This window comes from Melopsittacus undulatus, chromosome 12 (genome assembly GCF_012275295.1).
Source record: "Melopsittacus undulatus isolate bMelUnd1 chromosome 12, bMelUnd1.mat.Z, whole genome shotgun sequence".
Classification (NCBI taxonomy): domain Eukaryota; kingdom Metazoa; phylum Chordata; class Aves; order Psittaciformes; family Psittaculidae; genus Melopsittacus; species Melopsittacus undulatus.
The window spans coordinates 21,278,243-21,286,093 of NC_047538.1; the positions used below are offsets into that span (position 1 = coordinate 21,278,243).

General features: G+C 43.0%; 1 long non-coding RNA gene across 1 annotated transcript; it reads right to left on the bottom strand.

Moving 5' to 3' along the window:
• Nucleotides 1-385: 385 nt before the first annotated feature.
• On the bottom strand, nt 386-6,521 carry LOC117436866 (uncharacterized). The gene is made up of 5 exons (XR_004550189.1): nt 6,341-6,521; nt 3,595-3,680; nt 2,914-3,134; nt 903-1,116; nt 386-446 (listed from the first exon to the last, which is right to left on the bottom strand). It is a non-coding gene; the product is annotated as an uncharacterized lncRNA (long non-coding RNA).
• Nucleotides 6,522-7,851: the final 1,330 nt, after the last annotated feature.

Here is a 7,851-nt window from a genome sequence, read left to right on the forward strand (position 1 = left end):
TTTCTCCAAGCTCCGGTGTCATCTTCAATTCCAGTATCCACATGAGCTGATCAATTCTTGCCCTATATTGGAGAAACTATCTCATAATGTCACACCTCTCCAATGCACAAAGACTCATTTCGATTGTATTGCCCCTTGATTGCCACCACAACATAACAGAGCTGTGAAATACCACAAATATGAATAGGGGGTCAATGGGAATGTGACTAGCCTGGGTTACTTAGGAAGGCCTGAGTAGGCTGTAGCATCTCTGAGCTGGTCCATCCTGAGGTCCCAGTCGTTAGGATAGACTCACAAATGATCTACTGCATAGGGAAGTGTTATGAATGATTTAAATTCAGGGATTACTGCGTAGCATGCAGGCCATATCCTAAAGCTTACCTGAACAGTATCTGTCCAATGTATATACGAGCTCTACATCCAGCCCTCTGCCATTTGAACATTGCCTGGGGGAAACAAAAAGAGGAGAAATAAGGCACCACAGGCAACAAATACACAAGAGAGACAAAGTGTAAATCTCTAAAAGCCAAGTGCTCTTGTCTCTTGGGAAAGATTGCTGCCAGGTAGATGTGGTTTCCTCTGGCACAAGGTGACTCTCCAGCCCTCCAAAGAGTCAGAGGGGGTCTTTCTGCTGATACAATGAAAATGCCCTTGTGTGATTGAGCACCACTAATAAAAACCAAAAGAGAATGTTTTCCAATGATAACTTGCTATTTTTCCTCCCTTAAGAGAGTTGTCTGACATCTAAAGCACAGAGCTCTACACAGGAACACACATAGTCTAGAGGTACTTGTGCCCCTGTTGCAACTGTTATAGGTGCAGAGAGAAATAAGGCAACAGGAACAACCAACTCTGGGAACACACATAGCCAAATGCTGGGTTTAAAAGCAGGAAACTCTCACCTGGATTGTTCTGCTTCTGACCCGTGCTTTACACTGCACTATTTCGTGTGTTGTTCTTTCTTTTCCCCAGAGCAGACAGAAACCAGATTTGAAAACATTCACGATGAATTCCAAATGAATAACATGTGAGGCTTTGTCTAAAAGGTGAAGTTGTTGTAAAAATCAATGTCAAAGGGAACGCGTTGCCAATTCAATTATACTTGTTCCTCTCAAGCTGAAAAACATAGAGAGAAAAGAGAGAAAAAAGATGTGGGCTTATTTCAAGCCCAATAAATGTTCCTGGGACTAACATCCCAGTTGTGTAAATGTTCTCATGGCTTCTTATGCCAGCTCCCCCCAGAGGTCATAATTAACTCTAAATAGGGTTACCTTGTTTCAGAATCACTCTAATGTCAAGCAGTGTTTCTGCCTAGGTCCACAGATTGAAAGTAATGTGTCCATCAGATGGCATGAAGTTGTCCCAGAAATGGGAACCATACGTCAAAATTTAAACCCAAATAAGTGTGATTGGACATGGCAGCTGTCTAGAAAATAGTTTCATTGAGTTTTGGGCAAGTTTAAGTTTAGGATTGACCCAAAAGAAAAAGAAATGAGCAAGATAAAAGTATAAATGGCTGAATCCAGGCCATGGTGGGAAGGGCTGAAGGGCACAGCAAATCCTTGTACAGATGTGGCAGCATGAAGGTATGTGGGCCTGAAGATTTCCTCATTGGGCATGACCCAGCTCTCTTCCACACTACCTGGTATGCACCATCCTCTCTCAAGCTGCACATGGAGTGAATCTTTTGGGGGCAATAATAACCTTTCTGTTCTGCACTGGTAGAGGACAGTTCTGAACTGTGATTCACATTGCTGGAAGGTGCTTCAGTGCAATAATACAGACTGAGATCATAAGGGTTCCAGTCTCTGATCTGGACTTGCATTTCTGGCTTTGGCATGGGTATGTCACCCATGTGCTTTGTGGACAGGAAACACACACCTGCCTGGCAAGGCTGATGTGAGACGTTCTGTGGTGCTGAGCCTGGAAATCCTTTGACTGCAAAGGGACAAGAGCCCCAAGCGTAGCAGTAGGGAATACTGTCATGCACTAATGCACACCCTAATGTACACTACATGTAGCTTAATTCCATATAGAACCAAGACACGGGAATGTCCTTGTTTCCAGGTATGATGCTTGTCCAAGTGCTTGTAATAGACTGTTAATGAATCTTCCCATAACTGGAAGAAAATGACTGGGAAGTAAATAGCAACACCAGTAACTCAGGTGCAAAGGCAAACTCTGAATGACCCTATCTTCTCTCATACAACAGAAATCTCTTATACATACACAGCAAATACAAAATCACTTACAGAAACACCCTGGAAATCTGTACTTGGTTATCTTGAAACTAAACCACCAGAGGAATTTGGGTAAGTTTTTGCTTAAGGACTATCATTATTGGCACTTGATCAGATACAGATAAGCTAGGTTTCCAGCTTATAGAGAGAATAATGCAAAAGGAATTGTAATAGATTAATTTCACATGTTTCATTTCAGGACAGGTAGGGTTTTTTTGAAGCACTAAAGAAACATTAACATAAATTTGTGTTATAATAGCACTGCAATTTATAAGAAAGTTTTAAAGCTTCTAGTCCTTGAGTTTGTGCAGTGTTTAGAAGGCTTTTTCCTCAATATGGTATAAAGAGAATAGGATTCAGAAGTTGAGTATGCATTTATTACTGCTTCTACCAAATACTCGATTACATTCCTTGGGTTGTCCCTCAAAGGAGAAGAGTGGGGTTCAAAAGTGTATTTTGGGACATTTTAAGACTCACCTTTCTGATTATCTTTTCAATAAATGTTGGTGTAATACAAATCCCAAACACAACTGGGGCCTCTCCATAGAGTACTTGCACTAAAGCTTTTACTGTTCCTACAGACAAAAGGACGAAAGGCAGAAGCTATCTTTGCATTTCATGAGGTGAAGTGTAACAGGGAGGTTCAAAGCTTTATCCAAGATCCTGGGGGTACCTTTTGCAAAGGGTAGAATGTAACCTTGGAATCCCTTCAGCCTCAATCCATACTCTTAAACATGTCATCTGTTGCACACGAATGTAGATGGGTTTCCTTGGAGGAATGATTGTGCTCTGCAGATATTCCTAAGAGGACAGCAGCTATCCCATTTCTGTACAGCTCCATGGCTATCTTGCAGGTGATGTATATAAAGTATAAAACTGCTGGTCATTTTCCTGCTGTGGAAGAGGACAACAGATGTGAGCAAGAAGTAGAAATCAGGAAGTGGAAAACTGCATATGACCATGAAAAACAGCAGTTGAAGAGAGTGGTTTCCAGAGAAGGGTATGAACAACACAGGAGCATGTTTTGACAGGATGTGGCTACTTGGAGTAATGTGATAGATTCTGAAGGAAAAACAGCTTTGCATTTTGGAATAGATGTCAAAACCAGCTCAGGCAGTATCAGTTGTTACTGGCACAGCTGACCATGTAAGACTATGAATTTCTCCAGATCTTCAGCCCAGCTTAGGCACCATAGGAAGAACATTAGGCCAAGTTGGAAAATGAAACAGCCTGCAAGGAACGGTCAGATCTGTGAAGTGAGGGGCTTGCCAAAATAAGAGATCAGGGAAGGGGGGAGCAGAGCTGTGCTACAGCTGTTGGTGTTTCACAGGGGTGCATGACAAATCTAACTTACCAGTGTGTTGTAGAGGAGCTGGGACCATCATTACAAGTCTACTGCCTCAGGGAAAAAAGGTGGAAGCTCCTGGAAAACAGAGTATGCTGCAAAAGAAAGAAAGAACACAAACCAGCATCTAAGATACTAGAACCAACCCATTTGTGAGTGCTTCTTCCTGGAGGACTCCAGGAAAATCTGTGTTTATTACTGATGCCTGATAGACTGTGTGCAAGTCAGCCTTTCTTCAGCACCTCATTTTCTCGTGCTGAAACTGCCATGTGAATACACTTCTCACTGAGATACTGAAGACAAGTGATGCTGTTGAAACCCCTCTGAATCTGCAGAAGAACATTTCTAACGAACTGAGTTGTATCATCAGGACGTAGGATGGAAACCTCAGTAGGCAGAGCTTACATTACAGGGGACAATCCTTAGAACATCCCCATCAAGCCTCCTCTTCTCCAAAGTCTCTGTTGATGCTGCAGAAGCACTAAAATACTTTGTAAATACTGCATGGTCAATAACTAAAGCCAACTGCCAAAGTACAGACCAACACATCAGCTGGAAACACTCCCCAAGAAATCACAGTGCTTTTAAGATACTGCGTTTCCTGTTAGAAAGGAGTCATATCTGCCTCTTTACCTAAAATGCTGCTAAACAAGAGAGAAGAGATATTAAAACCCTTTCGGACATTAGAGTATTAGAACATGCTGTAGTTTTATTAGGGAAGAAACACACAATGGGAAGAAAATATCCTTGCAGTATCTTTTCACAAGTTGACTGGCAGCCCTGAAAGCCATTTCCTTCCACAAGCCCAGACTGATGTTACATCTGATCTCATCAAAATAACCATAAAGTCTGACTTACTAAGATGACTCCACTGGCTTTAAGCCTCAATGAATAACATAAGCCCTAAAAATAGTGTTAGAGTCTATAAAATCAAAACGAAGTTTGATGTAAATACAGTCATGCAAGTAAAAATGAACATACTGAGTTCTCCATTAGGAAAACACGTAGGAAAACACAGCTTGGGAAAATCTGTTTGAACACCATGAACTTTGTGGGTATCAGGATGAAAGGCAAGCTTTTTATGGCTATAATCTCATTTTTACTGATTGTCAGAAAACCGAAAAGTTCCTTCCAAGGTGATGAAAAAATCCTGTTGGGGCCTGGCTAGGAATACTGGGATTGATTTGCTCTTGTGACTTCTTTCAACTGAGCTGCTCCTGCATGGTGGTGACATTCTTCTCCTCAGATACCCCTGTGAGCCAGATTGTGCTGCCATTTCCATTGTACAGATGGGAACAAAGGCAGAGGAAACAGCCAGATTTCCAACTGCACTTGTTTATGGAAATTAAAGGATTTGTTGAAACACAGCTCAAACATGCCTAGACAGGGCCTGATTTCCTTCCAGCTCGCTCCAATGGGAGGCTCCTAAGCAGCCCAAAATGCAACACCTGAATGTTATGATGAAAGGTTAGAATGATGTATTGTAGAATCTGCTGGCTACTGGGATCCCAATGGCTTTGCTGTGCTCATTCTCACTGTGATCTGGGGTCATCATCATGGAATGGGTGCTATTCACTCTGGCCTCCAGACTGAACAATGCAGCTTGTAAAATGCAACAATAAGGATGCCATCAACATCTGTTCCCGTCCATTCATGTGTCAGCAGCCACACCACATGGGAAGGTGTCTTGAGTGTGTAGCAAATGGTTTCTGTGTAGTTTTGGGAGGAATCTAGCTTATTAGGTTAATCCTTGTGAACTCTGAAGATAACTTACTAGAATAGGGAGTTTCTGCCAAAGGAGCTCTGCCTCTGCTCTGTGTGGAGCTTGCTGAAACATTTAGACCTTCCCTTGATGACTTTCTGGACTGTCTCTTTATAAAGAGCAAACACCTCAAGACAAACCCAGTGTCACTCTCCTGTTCATCATAGTGCTTACAGCCCTTCAGAGGGACTATCCAGAGGTGTGACTATTCAAGGCCAATCTGGCCTGTTTCTTAGTTGCACATTCCTCTCTCAGTTAATATTTGAACACAGACTTGGGTTAAGTCCAAGAGCTCCCTCAGTCATCCCATTCTGTAGTTTTAGACACAACTTAAAGAAGCACAGAGCACCTACATGCGGGTTGTATTCCTGCACAGCAGATCCCCAGGTGACACTTCCAGCTCCCAGCAGATGGGGATTTGGGGGCACACATTCTACCAACAGAATGAGCAGCCTTTAAGAATAAGGCTTTCAAATATGATTAACAGGCCAGGTAGTCTCTAAACCAGAAGAGAATAATCTGTCTCTGTGAAGTCCCTTCCTTTCCAGCGGCTGTACTGGCTGTTGCAGCCAAGGCAGAATGAAAGATGCTTTGCATGACTTTGAGTATTTACTCTCACAGGAAGCACAGTATCCTGTCTGGCTGTTGGTATGCTCACCACCTGACTCCAGCATGCTTCAAACAGCAAAGGCTTTTTACCCGACTGGAATGCGCTGCAGTTCAAATACCAGGAATAAAATAAGCAAGAAGGGCTGCTCTATTAACTGGGAGGTCAGCACACTGTTTCCTTAAGGGTTAGCACTGAATTGGGCTCTTTCTGTTGCAGCCAGGCAGAGGTTGTATGTCTGCAGCCTTGACTAAAACCATGGGGACTCCTAAAGACCTTGTGGTACTGCTGATCCTCCGTGCTACAGCCTTCAGCCTTTTGTTAGGGTGGAGAGTAAAGGAAGAAGCCAGATCCAGACTGTGAAAGGGAGTTAAGATCTGTCTTACCCTGTAAGACAACAGATGGTGCTTCCAACCAACATGTGTGTGATTCTGTGGTGTAACATCATCAGTAATGAAGAGCAGTTCCACCACCTTTGCATTTGGTCCTGATGCATTTGACACATATACAGTGCCTGGGCCTGGGTTCTCCATTCACAGCATGTTGATAAACTGGGAAAGGTTCAGACAAGATCCATGAGTTGAATTAAAAGGTTATAAAACAGATTTTACACCAGAGCATCCAATACTGCAATTTATTCTCTTTGTTACAGAGTGATCTTGCATTCTGTAGAAGGAGCGACATGGGGACAAAACTGAGCATAGGCTTTTCATTCTGGCAGACAAAAGGTATAATGAGGTTTGGTGGCTGGGGATTGAAGTGAGAGTTTAGAGTATTTCTAACAACTGGAACAATTTACTTGGGTAGCAATCAACTCTTCACTACTGTAAACCTTTGAAGCAAGGTTGGACTCCTCTCTCAAGCTCAGTTGCTCATATTCAGTTCAAAAGACATTGATCTGGAATTGATTTTGATTACCATGGTCTGCATTATATGAAAGAGCAGAACTGATGAACTCAAGGGTTCCCCTTATGCTTCCAGAATACCATGAATCTTCCCAGAAGTGTGGGAAACCGGATTCCCCTTTATTACAGACATTCATTGACTTGAAGATGCTTGTTACTAGCCCTGCCTGCCTGACCTGAAACTCACTGCCTGATCACAGTAATGCCTCCCAAGGTGGTGGTTCATTGCTGAACCCATGCAATTTTGTTCCTGTTTAACTCAACTTGCATTTTTGGGGTTGAATAAACAGAGGGAGAGTTCACAGGGACCATGTGATGTGTAACTTCATACAATAGCTAGCTGTAAACCCTCTGTCTGTGTTGATTCAGGAACCAAGAACCCCCCAAGATACACTTCTCCAAAAACCAATTAAACCAGCACACAAACAGCACACAAATGGACAATCTCAGGTTGCACATAGCACAAATCCAACCCGGCATTTTAATTCCTAATAAGCATAGCAATGTAAACACAACCACAGACATTGTTTTCTAATTAGGAGAATGTACCATGGGGTAGTTACAGAGCCCTATGGAAACGTGCAGACATTTGGTTGCCTAGCACGTGAAGGAAATGGAAAGCCCTCTCTCTCACATAGGACATTCATAATTAGGCTGGCAGGGGTAGAAATAAAAGCCCTAGGGGCAAACACAGGAATAATCCCTGGTGACCCAGGAAAGGCCAAGGCAATGCTAAGGGGAGGGACATAGAGGTATGACTTACCAATACTTTCTGCTGGAATATTAGCTTACCACAACTCTGTGTGTGTGAACAGCTGAATTCTGAGTGCTTGTAGGAAGGAGTCAATGGGAGCACCCACACGTGGAAGCTGCTGTGTGGCCTTGTCTCCATGGGACATGTTCTTGGTGGTTGGTGAGGCCCAGAAACTCCTCTCCTTCAGGGCAGGATATTGTAGGGCAGACACTGCGTTCACAAGAGACTAGAGTCCAGT